Source organism: Anabrus simplex, chromosome 3, assembly GCF_040414725.1.
Source record: "Anabrus simplex isolate iqAnaSimp1 chromosome 3, ASM4041472v1, whole genome shotgun sequence".
Taxonomy (NCBI): Eukaryota; Metazoa; Arthropoda; class Insecta; order Orthoptera; family Tettigoniidae; genus Anabrus; species Anabrus simplex.
The window spans coordinates 345142041-345158803 of record NC_090267.1 but is presented as its reverse complement, the minus strand read 5'-3'; positions in this window follow the sequence as shown (position 1 = coordinate 345158803).

The window sequence follows — 16763 nt, the reverse complement described above, 5'->3', positions numbered from 1 at the left end:
GTGGTTTTCTTAACTGCAGTCAACATAGGTAATTACAAAAACGTCACTAGGAATGTAGCGATTAAAAGCATTGTTATCATATAAACTACTCGATCAAATGACAAACCGCACATTTTGTCACTTTTAAAGAACATTCCTACAGTGCCAATCTAACAGTTCAAAGTTCCAGAGCTGGAATGACCAGGCCGCAGACAGCCGTGACCACTCCTCTTGCCATTATTCCGTTAAATATGCACACTGCTCATTCCAATCAGTGCCTCAGACTAGGGATTGAATCGCTCGAATGATATGATGAAGCAGTTTGTTACGTACCAGTAGTATCAGAGAATTATGAACCATAGGAACGGCATGCTAAAGAAGAAAGTTATCTAACTCCCCAGCTACTTCCCGCCAGTATTCAGACAGGTTGTTACATTCAGTACGACCGGGCGAGTTGGTCGTGTGGTTAGGGGCGCGCAGCTGTGAGCTTGCATCCAGGAGACAGTGGATTCGAACCTCACTGTCGGTAGCCCTGAAGATGGTATTCCGTGGTTTCCCATTTTCACACCAGGAAAATGCTGGGACTGTACCTTAATTAAGACCAAGTCCGCTTCCTTCACACTTCTAGCCCTTTCCTATCCCATCGCCGCCATAAGACCCGTCTGTGTCGGTGCGACATAAAGCATATCTACAGTATATCTCATAACTTTACAGACGTGAAAATTTGTATTTGTAATCCCCTTTAAAAACAAAGAAACAAGTACTTTTTGTTTTCGGAAAATCGACTAAAGCTGGAGATCCAAAATAAGTGAAGAGGGAGTTGAATTCTCTTTATGAGGGTATTTATAGGCCTATATCAAAATCTAAGATGCTGCAGACGTGAAAATCGGTATTTGGAATCTCCTTTAGAAATAAAGAAAACCCCTTTTTTTCGACTTAAAAGAGGACTGTTTCTCACATGTAGAGTTCCATGTCGCATGTTCCAGATTTAGCTCTGCCAGTAGCCTGAACATCTTAGCCCCAAAAGGCAATGCCACAAACGTGGTTTACAACAAATACAGATTACTGAAATTCTGGGTCAAATGAAATGCAATTTTTCGGTGAGTTTTTATACTTCAGGCAATTTCAGATAATGTCTTAGTGTAGTACAGTAGCGTAGCCAGGATTTCAGTTGTGGGGGGGGGGGCGGAGGGCATTAAGGTTCTTCATCCAGAATCGTGCGGATTCTGGAAGCTATTAGTAATCTTCTTCTTCTCCTTCTTCTTCTTCTTCCGCTTTTCCCACACCTGTGGAGTCGTGGGTGTGAACTGTGTCGCACATGTGGATTTGGCCCTGTTTTACGGTCGGATACCCTTTCTGAAGCCAATCCTATATGCAGGGATGTAATCACTGTTGTGTGTTTCTTTGGTGACTAGTGGGGTAGTATGTTGTCTGAATATGAAGAGGAAAGTATTGGGACAAACACCCAGTCTCCGAGCCAGAAGAATTAATCAGACGCGATTCAAATCCCCGACCCGGCCGGAAATCGAACTCGGGACCCTCTGAACCGAAGGCCTCAACTCTGATCATTCAGCCAATGAGTCGGACTCCGGAAGCTAATAGTAGCCTAATATGCATTATAATATATTATATAAAATGCTCATTAAAGGTACATTCATTAAAACTCCTGGGGTGTCTGGACTGCTGGGACGACCCCTTCCCCCCGCCAACCTCCGTTACCGGTACTCCAATCCCAACACAACTGCAGCATTTAATATATTCCGAGTATAAGTGAAATGAATGCAAGAATAAACAGTTTGAGTAAAGATGCAATATTCTGGTTTAGAATAAATACGGTGATTTATTATAATAATGGGCATGTGATGAGCTATGAAGAAGTGGCATTTTATACAAATAATGCGGCAAAGAAATACAAACCCACACACGTCGCATAAAGGCTTCTCGCCCTTCTTGTCCATGGCTAGATGATGAAACAAGAGAATGATTGCCCACCGTGACCCGTTATTTCGAAATTATAAACAAACCGTAGATCACACAGACTTCTAATCTTACCGCATCTTAAGAAATCGCACAGAAATAAAAAAATGTACATACCGTATTTCCGGAATTTAGCTAACAACTTAAATTCTAATCGCGCATTGGCCAACTTAGAGCTCCGGGAATAGGAAAACATCACCAGAGACAGACAATTCCTCACATTCCACTTGAAGAAATGAACGATTACTTTAGTAGAACATTTTTTCTATTTGATTTGCGTCGCTTCAACCTACCCAATTAACTGCACCGACTCACCGCCCTCCTCTCCAGCCAATCCACCTTTCACATTTCACAGTGTTACAGAAAATCAGGTTAAAGAGGCTTTGTACTCGATTAAATCAAAGGTTACATGTGTAGATGATATTCTTATTACTTTTTTACATAACATTATGGGTGCTGTCCTGCCTATACTGACGCACATACTGAACTACTGTTTACTAAACGGAACTTTCCCTACTGTCTGGAAAACAGTCAATATTATACCGGTACCTAAGAGTTTAGACCCACAATCACCCTCTGAATATCGACCTGTGTCCATACTCCCTGTGCTTTTTTAAGCTTTTGAACGTTTAGTATACGAGCAAGTTCTGGAATACCTAAATAAAAATGTACTTTTGAACCCTTTGCAATCTGGGTTTAAGAAGGATCACAGTACCGCGACAGCATTTTTGAAGGTTACTGAAGACATTAGAAACGCTATGGACAAACGACTGCTCACTATAATTATCCTTCTTGACTTCAGTAGCGCCTTTGACACTATAGAATTTGCGACTATGATAAAGGAAATGGAACTGCTAAATTTCGACCTGGCTGCGCTTTTTTTTTAGGTCTTACTAGCTGATGTACGCGTGCTTCGCTACGGAATTCTACATTGTATACAGAATTGTAGGTTAGGTGGAGTACATGTTGTGAGCAAAACTGTATTAAATTGCTCTCAACGTTACCCTAGAAATGCGATGGAAAAATCCCCAAACGTCTTTTCTCATATGAAGACTGCGTTAGGGAATTTTCATTGTAATAGTAGGCCCGCTTGCCTACCATCAGTCACAATCAGGTTGGGGAATTGCATTATAACGGCAGACACTCAGTCTCCACCTGAATTTTTACTTTTTTTTTTTTTTGCTATTTGCTTTACGTCGCACCGACACAGATAGGTCTTATGGCGACGATGGGCCAGGAAAGGCCTAGGAATGGGAAGGAAGCGGCCGTGGCCTTAATTAAGGTACAACCCCAGCATTTGCTTTGTGTGAAAATGGGGAAACCACGGAAAACCATCTTCAGGGCTGCCGACAGTGGGGTTCGAACCCATTAACTTCCGGATGTGAGCTCACAGCTGCGCGGTCCTAACCGAACGGCCAACTCGCCCGGTTGACTTTTTACATCCTCAACTGAAATGAACATAGGCCATTACAATGACGTCAGTAGGAATAGCGCGAGTAAAAGCAATGATTTCACATGAAATACTCGATCAAATGAAAAAAAAAACACTTTTTCTCACTTTTAACGAACATTACTACACTGCCGATTTAACAGTCCAAAGTTCCAGAGCTGGAATGTCCAGACCCCAGACAGCCGTGATCAGTGAGCACTCTTAGTTTTTTCTCGGGGCGGGGGGGGTTCGAATAGTGGAGAGTCTGGAGAGTCCCAGGGCAAAAACTATGCCTTTTTACTCCTTTTTACTAATCCGTTTCCTAGGAGTACCCGATGAGTCGGAAAATCTCAATTCACTACACTGGCGGCAGAAAAATCTATCTGACTTGGGAGGCAATGTTTTCCTCCAAGAGATAAAAGAAACCCCCTCTTCACTGCTAATTTTGAATAAAATGAATGTAGAATTTAATAAAAGTGAAGAGGAAGAAGCTCTTTCTAAGCAACGGCTCTTTTTAGGGTTGAATTTTGAGTTATTTAGTGAATTGTGGTGCTATAATTCTAAACCAGTTCATACTACTACTACTACTACTACTACTACTACTACTACTACTACTACTACTACTACTGAGTCTCTGCCTTAAGAGTGCACACTGCTCATTCAAAACAGTGCGTCAGAGTAGGGACCGAATAGCTGGAATACCGGTACTATGATGAACCAGTGAGTTATGTACCAGCAGTACGGTTATCAGAAAATGTATGAACCAGAGGAATGGCGTGCTAAAGAAGAAAGTTTTCTAACTCCCCAGCTCTTTCCCGCCAATATTCAGTCAGGCTGTTATACTCGGTACGCATCAGTAATACCATCTATCGGAGTTACGCGGCAGCATAAGTGACAAAGAACATCACCGCAAACAATGCTCAAATGTTGTCTGTCTGTTAGCTCATCAGCCCAGAGGCTGGTTGGATCCTCAAATATCACCACCAACGGTTATGCGGTTATAAGGAAACCCCAAAAACCAATGGCAGCACCAAAATGAGGCGTACTAGGCAATATGAGGAGTGAGGTAGTTTGCCATTGCTTTCCTCACTGGGTCAGAAAGTACTATTGCAGCACGACTGACCCTATGAACAGCACCTTTCATAACACTCAGATGCACTAGTTATGCTCTGAATGTCATTACTCAGCACTGCCCATACCCCAGCAACTTCCATATCGTCACAGCCATGGATGTTGACTGGGACTTCGGTGGAAGCTACACTTTACTCTGGCCTGTGCCAAGAGATGGATGCAAAAGTACTGTATCCATCAAGAAATGACAGCAGGCGGGCTCAAATGTTATAGTTGATCAATGTTATGCGTTTTTAATATTGTAGGGCTTCACATTTAGTTGCCTTCCGACTATGAAATACCACCCATATCATAGTCGGTAGGTACGGTAAAACTGAATAAAACATAAATGGTCGGAAATTGTATTCTCTATAACTGTTGTTATGTAGTACTTTTCGATACGACCAATAACATAGGTACCGGTATTTAAAATTAAATTTTAGGCGCCTTCCCCTAAACTACAATTTCATACAGGGCGAATGAAACTGTTTATAGATTAGACTGTAGTTTCTTATTCCCCGACTCTATACTGTATACCGACTTTCATTAAATTCTGTTAACCCATTTTCTCGTGGCTCGGCGTTGATATGGACTTGGCAAGAAAAATACAAATTCATGAATATCTGTGTTATCAAAGTCGGTACCGGTACGGTAAAAATGTATGACATAAATCATCGGAAATATAATTCTATATAACTTTAGTTATATAGAATTTATCGATAGGGCCACTAATAGTATAAATATTTGAAAATTAAATTTTAGGCCTTCCCCTAAACTACCATTTACCTCAGCGTGAGTAAAATGATTTATAGCCTAGATTGTAGAAGGTCATCCCCCGACTTGACATACCGATTTCCATTAAATTCTCTTCAGCCGTTTTCTCGTGATGCGTGTACAGACAGACAGACAGACAGACAGACAGACAGACAGACAGACAGACAGACAGACAGACAGACAGACAGACAGACAGACAGACAGACAGACAGACATTACGGAAAAGTATAAAGTGCATTCCCTTGTTACTATGGACATGACCGATACAGAAATACCATTCTTTTCAAATTTTGAGCAATGTACAGACAAAACTCTTGTTTTATATATATAGGTTTGAGTAACTGTCAACAGCGTGTAACAGTAAACGACAAGGCCTCTAAATGGAAAATGAAACTTAGTGGTACCCCACAGGGCAGTATTCTAGGGCCCTTACTTTTCTGTATTTATATCAATGACATTACCATCTGTGACAGGAAATAACACACACCACCTCTATGCTGACGATCTTCAAATATATCACCGAGCTTGATAGCTGCAGTCGCTTAAGTGCGCCCAGTGTCCAGTATTCGGAAGATAGTTGGTTCGAACCCCACTGTCGGCAGCCCTGAAGATGGTTTTCCATTTTCATACCAGGCAAATGCTGGGATTGTACCTTAATTAAGGCCACGGCCGCTTGCTTCCCACTCCTAGCCCTTTCCTATCCCATCGTCGCCATAAGACTTATCTGTGTCGGTGCGACGTAAAATAAGTTGTAAATATATATATACCAGGTGGCTCCCGAACGCCGTACTTTCTGCTTATAAATGTTCCGCATGCACAAATGATGAATGGGATGTCTACCAACTGATTTTCACAGGGGCACTACTGCCAACGAGCAGGTTACGTCAGAATTATGAAGACATAAGAACCGGCATGTTACGCAGCGCTACCGCTCTAACGCACCCCTTGCATTAGTAAATCTCATTTTCCACCGCATAGTTCTAGGCTGGTTTATGCTACAGACGTACTATATTTATTGTCTGCATATCGGCAATGGCTAGTGTGTTCAGCAGCGACGAATACACAGACATTATTTTAATTTCAACAACCTGGTTGGAATGCAGCCGAAGCTCCAAACAGACGTATGCCTTCTACACACGTATTTCGACGAACAGTATTAGATTTTGTTTCATACAAGCAACTTTTATCGAGTGGAATGCCTACTCTTGTATAAATTATTAAGTTATTAAATTTCCATTTCTGCATCTTCGGCGTGTTTACAAACAGTAGTGGCGTTGGGGGGGGGGGGGCGAGAGGGGCAGTCGCCACCCCCTATTTTGTGGAGTAAACATTACATTTTTATTCCACTTTAGCCAGCTGGAACTAGGAATTATTTTTTAAAAAAAGCTATTTGTACTAGTCTTGTTGTCTTATCTGCTAATTATTTCCTTATTTTCTTTAATTATTAACATAATTATTGGCGGAATACGCAAAAAATTCCGTTCGTCGCGGCTAACCGATTTGTAATGCGCTACGGGATGTAGTGAAGACTTTGCATGTGCTGTGAGGAAGGATAGGGGAGGTTTTTTTTGCCAAGGTCGTGGCCACTGAGTTATAATTCACCCGCTTGCCGCGCGCATTCTTCAGTCTGGCAGTCTATTTAGTGTGTGTTAGTATCTTAATGTGTATTCAAATACTAAATGATTTTAATTGCATAATCATGCCGTACTTCTATTTAATTGTACCGGGCGAGCTGGCCGTGGGGTTAAGGGCGCACAGCTGTGAGCTTGCACCCGGGAGATAGTGGTTTCGAATCCTCCTGTCGGCAGCCCTGAAGAGATGGTTTTCCGTGGTTTTCCCATTTTCATACCAGGCAAATGCTGGGGCTGTACCTTAATTAAGGCCACGGACGCTTCCTTCCCACGCCTAGCCCTTTCCTGTCCCATCGTTCGTAGGTCCTATCTGTGTCGGTGCGTCGTAAAGCCAATTGTAAAAAATACATTTAATTGTAATTTCAATGGGAGATAATACCAACTTTACGTTCACCGAAATAAAATCTTTCGTTTGTGTTATGTTATTTATTATGTACAAATGTAATTATCCTACCCCGTGGTTTATTTGTAATAATAGTTTATTTATTTTGATTGAATGCAGTATAATAAAAAATTTCACCAGGTCTCTGCAAACAAACCACGGGGCAGGTTAAATACATTTACTTAATAAATAGCATAACACAAAAGAAATAATTTAGCCCAGTGAAAGGAACACTGGTATTATCTCCCGTTGAAATTACAATTTAATATTTTATTTACAATTGGCCTTACGTCGCACCGACACAGATAGGATTTATGGCGACGGTGAGACTGGAAAGGCCTATGCGTGGAAAAGAAGCGGCCGTAGCCTTAATTAAGGTACAACCCCAGTACTCGCCTGGTGTGAAAATGGTAAACCACGAAAGACCATTTTCAGGGCTGCTGACAGTGGGATTCGAAACCACTATCTCCCGGGTGCAAGCTCACAGCTGCGCGCCCCTAACCCCACGGCCAGCTCGCCCGGTACAATTAAATGGATGTACGGCATGATTATGCAATTAAAAATCATTCATTTTTTGAATACGCAATAAGAAACTAACACCGAGCTCAATAGCTGCAGTCGCATAAGTGCGGCCAGTATCCAGTATTCGCGAGATAGTGGATTCGAGCTCCACTGTCGGCAGCCCTGAAGATGGTTTTCCGTGGTTTTCCATTTCCACACCAGGCAAATGCTGGGGTGTACCTTAATTAAGAACACGGTCACTGCGTTCCCACTCCTAGCCCTTTCCTCTCCTATCGTCGCCATCAGACCAATCTGTGTCGGTGCGACGTAAAACAACTTGTAAAAAAAGAAACTAACAGACACTAAAGAGACTGCCAGACTGACGAATGCGCGCGGCAAGCGGGTGAATTATAACTCAGTGTCCACGACCTTGGCAAAAGAACATGTACCCCTCCTACCCTTCCTCACAGCACATGCAAAGTCTCCACTACTTGCCGTAGTGTTATATAAATCGGTTAGCTGCGATGAACGGCATTTTGTGCTTATTTCCGCCAATAATTATGTTAATAATTAAAGAAAATAAGGCAATAATTAGCAGGTAAGGCAGCAAGGCTTGTACAAATAGCTTTTTTTAAATAATTCCTAGTTCCAGCTGACTAAAGTGGAATAAAAATGTAATGTTTACTCCACAAAATAGGGGAGGGGGTGCGACTGCCCCTCTCGCCCCCTCCTTAATCGCAACTACTGTCTGTAAACACGCCAAAGATGTAGAAAAGGAAATTTAATAACTTATTAATTTATACACGTGTAGACATTCCACTCGATAAAAGAGTTCCTTGTATGAAACAAAAACTAATACTGTTCGTCGAAATACGTGTGTAGAAGGCATACGTCTGTTTGGTGCTTCGGCTGCATTCCGACCAGGTTGTTCAAATTAAAATAATGTCTGTGTATTCGTCGCTGCTGAACACACTAGCCATTGCCGATATACAGATAGTAAATATAGTACGTCTGTAGCATAAACCTGCCTAGAACTATGCGTTGGAAAACGAGGTTTACTAATGCAAGGGGTGCATTAGACCGGTAGCGCTGAGTAACATGCTCCGAGCGACAGTCCGGTTATTATGTCTTCATATTCTGACGTAACCTGCCCACCGGCAGTAGTGCTCCTGTGCAAATCAGTTGGTAGATATCCCATTCATGATTTGTGCATGCGGGACATTTATAAGTAAAAAGTACGGCGTTCAGAAGCCACCTGGTATATATCGACATTGAAGAGAAGATACTAACAATGACCTCCGACGACTCAGTATATATGCACAACGAAATCCTCTTATACTAAACTCCACAAAATCTCAGGAAATCATAAATGGATCACGAACATTACTGAGCTGCTCAAACAATGTCGCAATCCCGCTTGTCCTACTGAATGGTGCCATTATTCCATACAGTAAAACGGTTTTAAAAATCTCGGCGTAATTATGAATGAAACACTTGATTGATCTGATCACATGAAAGAAATGCGTAAAAATATTTTTTGGAGTGCTTCGCCCTCTTAAACGGCAGAGGGATGTATTTCCATTTGAGTTACAGGCCAGACTAATACAGACACTCATTCTCCCTATTCTCGATTATTGTGACGTTGTTTTAGTTGACATGGCGAGAGAAGAAACACTTATTAAACTTCAACGATCGCTGAATTCCTGCCTGCGATTTATTTACAATATCGGGTACGATGTTCATATCACCCCCCATACTATCAGGCTGTCTCATGGCTGAAGCCTGATATAAACGTCGGCAGCTACACACTTTAACGATGGTGTTTAGAGTGTTAGCTGAAAGTCAGCCACTGTATATTTCTTATAAATTCACCTTTTTATCATCATTTCACAACTTAAAAACACGTTCTAGATCCTTTCTTTCTATTCCACTGCACCGCACAAATAAAATTAATAGATCATTTATGGTCACCGGCGCCAGATTATGGAATTCCCTGCCAGCTCAGGTCAGAGAAACTACCTCTTTATCACGATTTAAGGTCACCTGCCGAGACTACCTGCTGAGGACAGCTGACTGAATGGTTGAAGTATGAATGAGTGCGTGTCTGAGGATTAGTCATTTTTAAGAGTTTATAATATTAATTTAGTTAGTAATTTATTTAAATTTATTTTCAATTCACTTATTTTGTGTAGTTTTAACTATTTTAAATGTCTCAGTATTTTATTTAAGATTTCGAATAGTGTGCTGTTAAGTGCACGAGAGGGCCTCGAGCCCTAACTTCGCCACTGTAAGAAGGCACTAATAAATAAATAAATAAATAAATAAATAAATAAATAAATAAATAAATAAATAAATAAATAAATAAATAAATAAATAAATAAATAAATAAGATCCTCAGAAGGATTATGGGTCCCATTAAAGAAGGAGATGGGTACAGAATCAGGCATAACAAGGAACTGTACAGTAAAATAGAGAGCATTACAACAGCTATGAGGCAGAGAAGACTAATGTTCTACAGTCACATAGTCAGGATGCACAGCCAGAGACTCACTTCAAGGATCTTCAACACTGTATCTAGAGGGAAAGCAACAAATGATAAATGGTCGAATTCAGTTCGAAAAGACCTACAATACATAAACATCGATTACATTGACATTTTTACAACCGAGATAAGTTCAGAAAGTTAATCAAGACATCTGACTCCCTCCAGCCACTAACAGCTACATCACTGCGTCCAGGAGTAGGAGTGAAATGGACTCAAGAACGAAAAGACATCCATAGTGCTAGAATGAAGGAATACTGTGCTAAGAAGAAGAAAAAGGTTCACCAGAGTTAAGAACAACGTGGTCTATTGTGGGCTTAAAAGAAGAAGTATAGAAATAAACAAAAATAAATATAGAATGTAAGGGGTACGGGTAGCCTATAGATATTTTGTTAGTTGGTAAAGAAAAATGCACTTCACAAGATAGGGTAGGTGTTTTCTTTGTCCTATTAGTTTACCTCGCGGTTGGGGCCGCGCAGCTGTGGGCTTGCATCCGGGAGATAGCGGATTCGAACCCCCGTGTCGGCAGCCCTGAAATTGGTTTCCCGTGGTTTCCCATTTTCACACTAAGGAAATGCTGGGGCTGTACCTTAATTAAGGCCACGACCGCTTCCTTCTCGCTCCTAGGCCGTTCCTATCCCCCCGTAGCCATGACCTGTCTGTGTAGGTGCGACGTAAAGCAAATTGTTAAGTACTTTCCCTCGCAAGCCTGGGATACAGAATATAGTACCGTAGCATAAAGTTACAATTTTGTGACGCTAATATTCGTATCTATAATTTTATTAACGTGCCAGAAACCAACGACATGGAACTGTTGCCATTTCAACACCGTTTTAAGGGCTACCGACCCAAGCCGGGATTTGAACCTGTGAACTCGGACTCAGAAGGACAGCGACTCAACCAACTGAGCCTCATGAAAAGGAGGAGTTTGTGAATAGATGCAGTTAGTATTTTTACAAAGGTTTTTTGAGGAGCATTTATTAAGGCGTACGTTTTCCAACTGCCCTAAATGCATGGGACAGGACGCAAGAACCAGCAGGAAGCTAAAGAGCTTTGTAGGGGTATCACTTCCGTCTCTGTTCACTTTTCCGAAACAAACTCCATGGCAAAAGAGCCCCGAAGGGCCATCGCCTACCAAGCGACCGCTGTTCAGCCTGAAGCCCTGCAGATTACGAGGTGTCGTGCGGTCAGCACGACGAATCCTCTCCGCCGTTATTCTTGGCTTTTTAGACCGAGGCCGCCATCTCACCGTCAGATAGCTCCTCAATTATAAGCACGTGGGCTGAGTGTACCTCGAACCAACCCTCAGATCCAGGTAAAAATACCTGATCCGGCAGGAATCGAACCCGAGGCCTCCGATAAGAAGCAGGCACGCTACCCCTACACCACGGGGCCAGCTGGTTACATTTAGGTCTCCTTATTTTAGAATTTGACTTAAGACATCCTGCATTTGATTCCCAGCACTGACAAAGTTAAGAAAGGCATGGGATGGGGAAGATACAGCCTTATTTGTGGGTACAGTAGAGTTGGCCTTGAGTCTCCCGCAATCGAAATATTTACGTCCTGGAAGGCAGTCAACTTCACGGGGCGTAGTGCCAAAGTGGTTTCTGTTTTTTTAAGAGGACAATTTAAATGAAGACTCTACTTCCTTACAAACGAAGAACGATATTATAAATTTTACGAACAGTTTCAATTATGCATCCGGTTTATGTTAATAGTACAGAAGCTACTATTGCACATGGTAACAATCAAAGCTATCAATATCTACTGAAGATCCGTTAACGCACTCGGTAGTACCGGCTTTCTTTTCATATCCACCTGGTGAATTGGCCGTGTGGTTAGGGGCGCACAGCTGTGTGCTAGCATCCGGGAGATAGTGGGTTCGAATCCCACTGTCAGCAGCCCTAAAGATGGATTTCCGTGGTTTACCATTTTCACACCAGGCAAATGCTGGGGCTGTACCTTAAGGCCACGGCCGCTTCCTTCCCACTCCTAGCCCTTTCCTTTCCCATCGTCGCCATAAGACCTACGGCGCGACGTAAAGCAAATTCTAAATAAAAAGTAAAATATCTTTTGATGACCCCTTCCAAGGAAAAGTTGTATCCACGCTACTGGCCTAGACTTACCCCACCCACTGAAATTATTTTGTGGGTACGCCACTACATCCACTCACCATTTAAGGTACAAGGTAAGCCCGGAGAATGGTTGGATACTCAAAATACACCACCATAAATTATGTGGTTATGGCTCAAAAGTACTAAAGAAAGAAAGGTAAGGGACGGGATCTAGTGTGTTAAGTAGAATCCGAATCAATAGAACGTGACTTCCCATTTAAAAAATGTTTCATGCATCGACTGCGATTCAAGCCTCGGTCGTCTTGATGAGAAGATAGAACCATTGGAACTGAGTTATCACGCCCGCTAATTACAAAATAGTTACCCGCACTTTTGATGGTGCCGTTTGAGGTTCCAATCAGTCCCCGGGCATTTGACGAAATATATATTGGCCTACCTATTAAACTTAGGCACGCATCCGAGATCTGCCTTGCTACTGTTAGAATAAGAATACTTTTTCACAACTTACCGGTACCGAGGATGCATATAGTTTTGACTTCTTAGTGACAAAACGGTCCATCGTAAAAAAAAAAAAAAGTTACTTATAAGGCACAAAATGAGGAACTTACGTGCAGCTCACAATCCTGTCACAGTCTTCCCAATGCTGCAGTTTAAACACAGCACATCTCTCAACCATGGTACAACCCGAGGATCCCAAGGACATTGTTGTTTCCTGGAACCGATGTGCAAAAGCTGACACGATATTGTAAGCTTGCAACTGTTTCTGGCCGTGGCCCCCGTTATCTCGGTGGTTACATTCCGGCCCGCTACTGAGTAATCTCTTGCTAATTGTCCTTTTACTTATCTCTTGACATTTGTCAACACACGGTTAAATTCCCAATACTGAGGCCTCTGCGGGGAAACATCCCCGCGCCTCACAATCCAGAGTGTTTTCCTTTCATTCAAACAGTACAAATATGGAGAATTATGTATGGCCCTATTGAGCCTTGCTAGTAGATTCTTTGTCGCTAAGTTAATTTAACATTTCGGCGTAAGTTTTAAAGTTGTTTGTACTGTACGTAAAACAACGGCTGATTGTCGCTCTAGTTTCAGGAAACACTTGCTCTTGACTACGCCAGTAGTGCATTACCGAGGAACAATTAATTTTTATCAACTTACCAAATCCTCGCGAGCGAAGCCGTGGGTAACAGCTAATAACTAAATATATTGCGTTTTTATTTGCTGATGGTGGTGGTTATTGCTCGAAGAGGAAGTTCAACTGTTCAACAATTGCCTTCGTAGTGCTACTAGCTGCCGTCATCAGAGGCTCCGGTTCGATTCCCGGTGCTGCCAGAGATTTGAGAATAACAGGAGGGTTGGTAGGCCTACCAGTATGATGTTAAAATGGCACAGGTAGCTCAACATCGGTGGCTCTGTGTCTGAAAAGAGTTCTACCACCTTGGGATGAGAACAGGCTTCATGGTTAAATGGTTATCATGCTGGCCTTTGATTCAAAAAGTCCCGGGTTCGATTTGGTTCAGGGGTTGGGTGTTTGCGCTGTCTTCAGTATTAAAATTCATCTTAAGTAGGGACCCATCCTCACAGATACGCAGGTCGACTACAGAGCATAATCTCGAAAGACCTACTCCACGCCACTCCGAATGCCATACGCCATTATTAGGCTATTATTATTATTATTATTTGAAGAATGAAGGCATTGGCAAAAAGAAGGAAAGGTCGACAAATGGGGGTGAAAATGAGAGACTTCTCAAGCCTTGCAAACCTAATATGCCAGGGTCAAAAGAGAACAAGTATTAGCCAAGGGCGTTTGGATAGGAAAGATGAAATTGAGGAGCCTGACACAAGAAAGTAGAAGCAATGCCAGACTCAGTCACGGGTACCATGATTGCTAATCCACCCACGCTCCCAAACTGAGAGCCCTAGGTCCTCCATCTCCTTTTAGTCACCTCTTATGATAGGTAGAGAATACTGGGCGTGTATTCTATCAACCCCATTGCAGGGTATTCTATTGCTCCTATAGCTTTTGCTTCTGGAGTCCCCCCTTCCTCCCAAAAAATCATAAACCCCACTAGCCTCCCAAAAGATAATCCTGGGTATGGCCTTGTCCGGAAATATTTATGATTTAATTTATACTAAACAAAATCATACAATATGTACGGTAAGGTAGGCCCCCTACAACAGTATATGCGTAAAGTTTTGTACTGAACAAAAACATAGGCTACATATACAACATGCAACTTTGTATGAAAATTAGGATTATTGGATATACTGTGCGAGTTTATCTGATCCCTATAACTTGACACTGGACTGGATTATAATGTTTGTGAAAAGTGCATCTTGTAGGGAATTAAAAAGAAATTGAGGTTAGGAGTGAATGTGCATCTGCAGGTTCCCTCAAGAACAAAGAAAAACCTGTAAAAGTGATTATTTTATATTTATACATACGAAAATGAAGGATGGAAAGTTGTGAAATATGTTGCTTCAAATAAAGTATATAAGCAGCAGAATTTATTTTCCCTCTATAAACACCATAAGTTTGCATAGTGATATAAAATTTGGATGTGTATATATATGTACAAAAGATGGGTTTATAGTTATTTTCTCCTCCTTCTTATAATTGCCACATATTTTAACACAGTACCATCCAACTCTGTTATTCTTGTACTGGTAATGTAGGCTACTTCTTGATTGCATTTATAATTATTATGAAAGGTATTATGATTAAAAATTGAGGTTAGGTACCGGTAGGCCTACCATACATGCAAAATTCCGAATGATGCTGACAGGGAGAAAATACTGATGTATGAACCATCTGTGTTTTTTTTTAAACATTAGTATGGTATCTGAAAACAATTGAAGTAACTTACCAGGTAATAAGGTTAAGTAAAGGAGTTATTACCGGTAATTTAAAAATTAGTAGGTACCGGTATATAATTTAGGCCCCGTGGCGAAGCTATTAGTTAATTAATGGGTAGGCAGGGAATCTTAACCTTAAAGTTTCTTGTAGAGTAATTCCAAATGTTGAGTTTTCTTGGTTGCAAAATGGTCAATCACACGGTCCTTCAATACTTGATCATTCATCAATTCCTTCACAAGCATTTTCTCGATAGAAATGGTACTAAGAGTGCTGAGTCTTTCATTGTTCATTGAATTACGCAAGTATGTTTTTATCCTCTTCAGAGTGCTCATACTCTTTTCAGATGAAGCGGTGGTCACAGAAAATGTTATTATTAAACGAATCAATTTTGACACTTCCATATACATTGGTTTGAGATCATTGAGGACCATATAATGTAAAAGTTTTTAAGGGGACTAATGTTTTTCTATATTGGAATAAATGTAAACCGATTCATTATCCAATCTTTCCCTATTAAAAAAGGGGTAAATGTTCATAAGACTGTTCAGTTTAATAGCAGGGAAGTTCTCTTTGTAAACTATGAAATGAGTTGGATCTAACAACTCAACAAACTGGATGCTTTCAAAATTGCCAAACCGTATTTCCATTTGCATAATTAAGGTGTCAAGAACTTCATATGTTAACATTTTGAGTGTTAGGAATATATTGTCATCTGCATTTATCTTGTTATTTATTTTGCGACATTTTACAATGCAAGAGGATACTGTATTTTCTGTTCACATGTTCTTGAGGATACCAGTGGTTTTTCTAACTTCAGTATTGCACAGAAATACATCAGATGTGCTTTCACGTTACAGTAGAGCAAAGAGATGGTCTGTATAAATAAAACATTCTCTATAGAAACAGAGCAAATAAATTAATCGGGCCTTCTTGAGTATGGAAAGCAACCCAACAGCAGAATTGTATGACTCACTGACCCAACCCTCATCATTCTCTGCAATGTCTTCAAAAACCTGTCTTAGATCATAGTGTGAAAATCTTGTGTGGACTGCTCTCAAATGAAAGCTCCAACGGGTAGTGCATGCTTGTGAAAATCTGAATCCTGTGGATTCCAGAAGATGAGCTCTTTTTTAGGATCTACTAAAAATGAATTAAACGCTGTCAGATTATGAATGAAGAGCCCGACTGATTTTATAGTTTTAGAGCAATGGAGAAGAGTGAGGTTTAACTGGTCTGCACTTGGGCACACTTGCTTAACGTAATGCTGAACACTGCCATGCCTTCCTGCCATTGTGGAACACCCATCATATGTTTGACATACGACTTGATCGATCAGTCCCCACTTTTGCAGAATATCAACAATTAATTCTGATAAGCCTGATGCAGTCTTATCAATCGAAACATCATAAAATCCTATCAATCTTCCTGTGGGACCCTGTTTTGAGCAGAACCGGAATATTACACTAAGTTGAGATCTGTTTGATACATCTAAGGTCTCATCTGCTT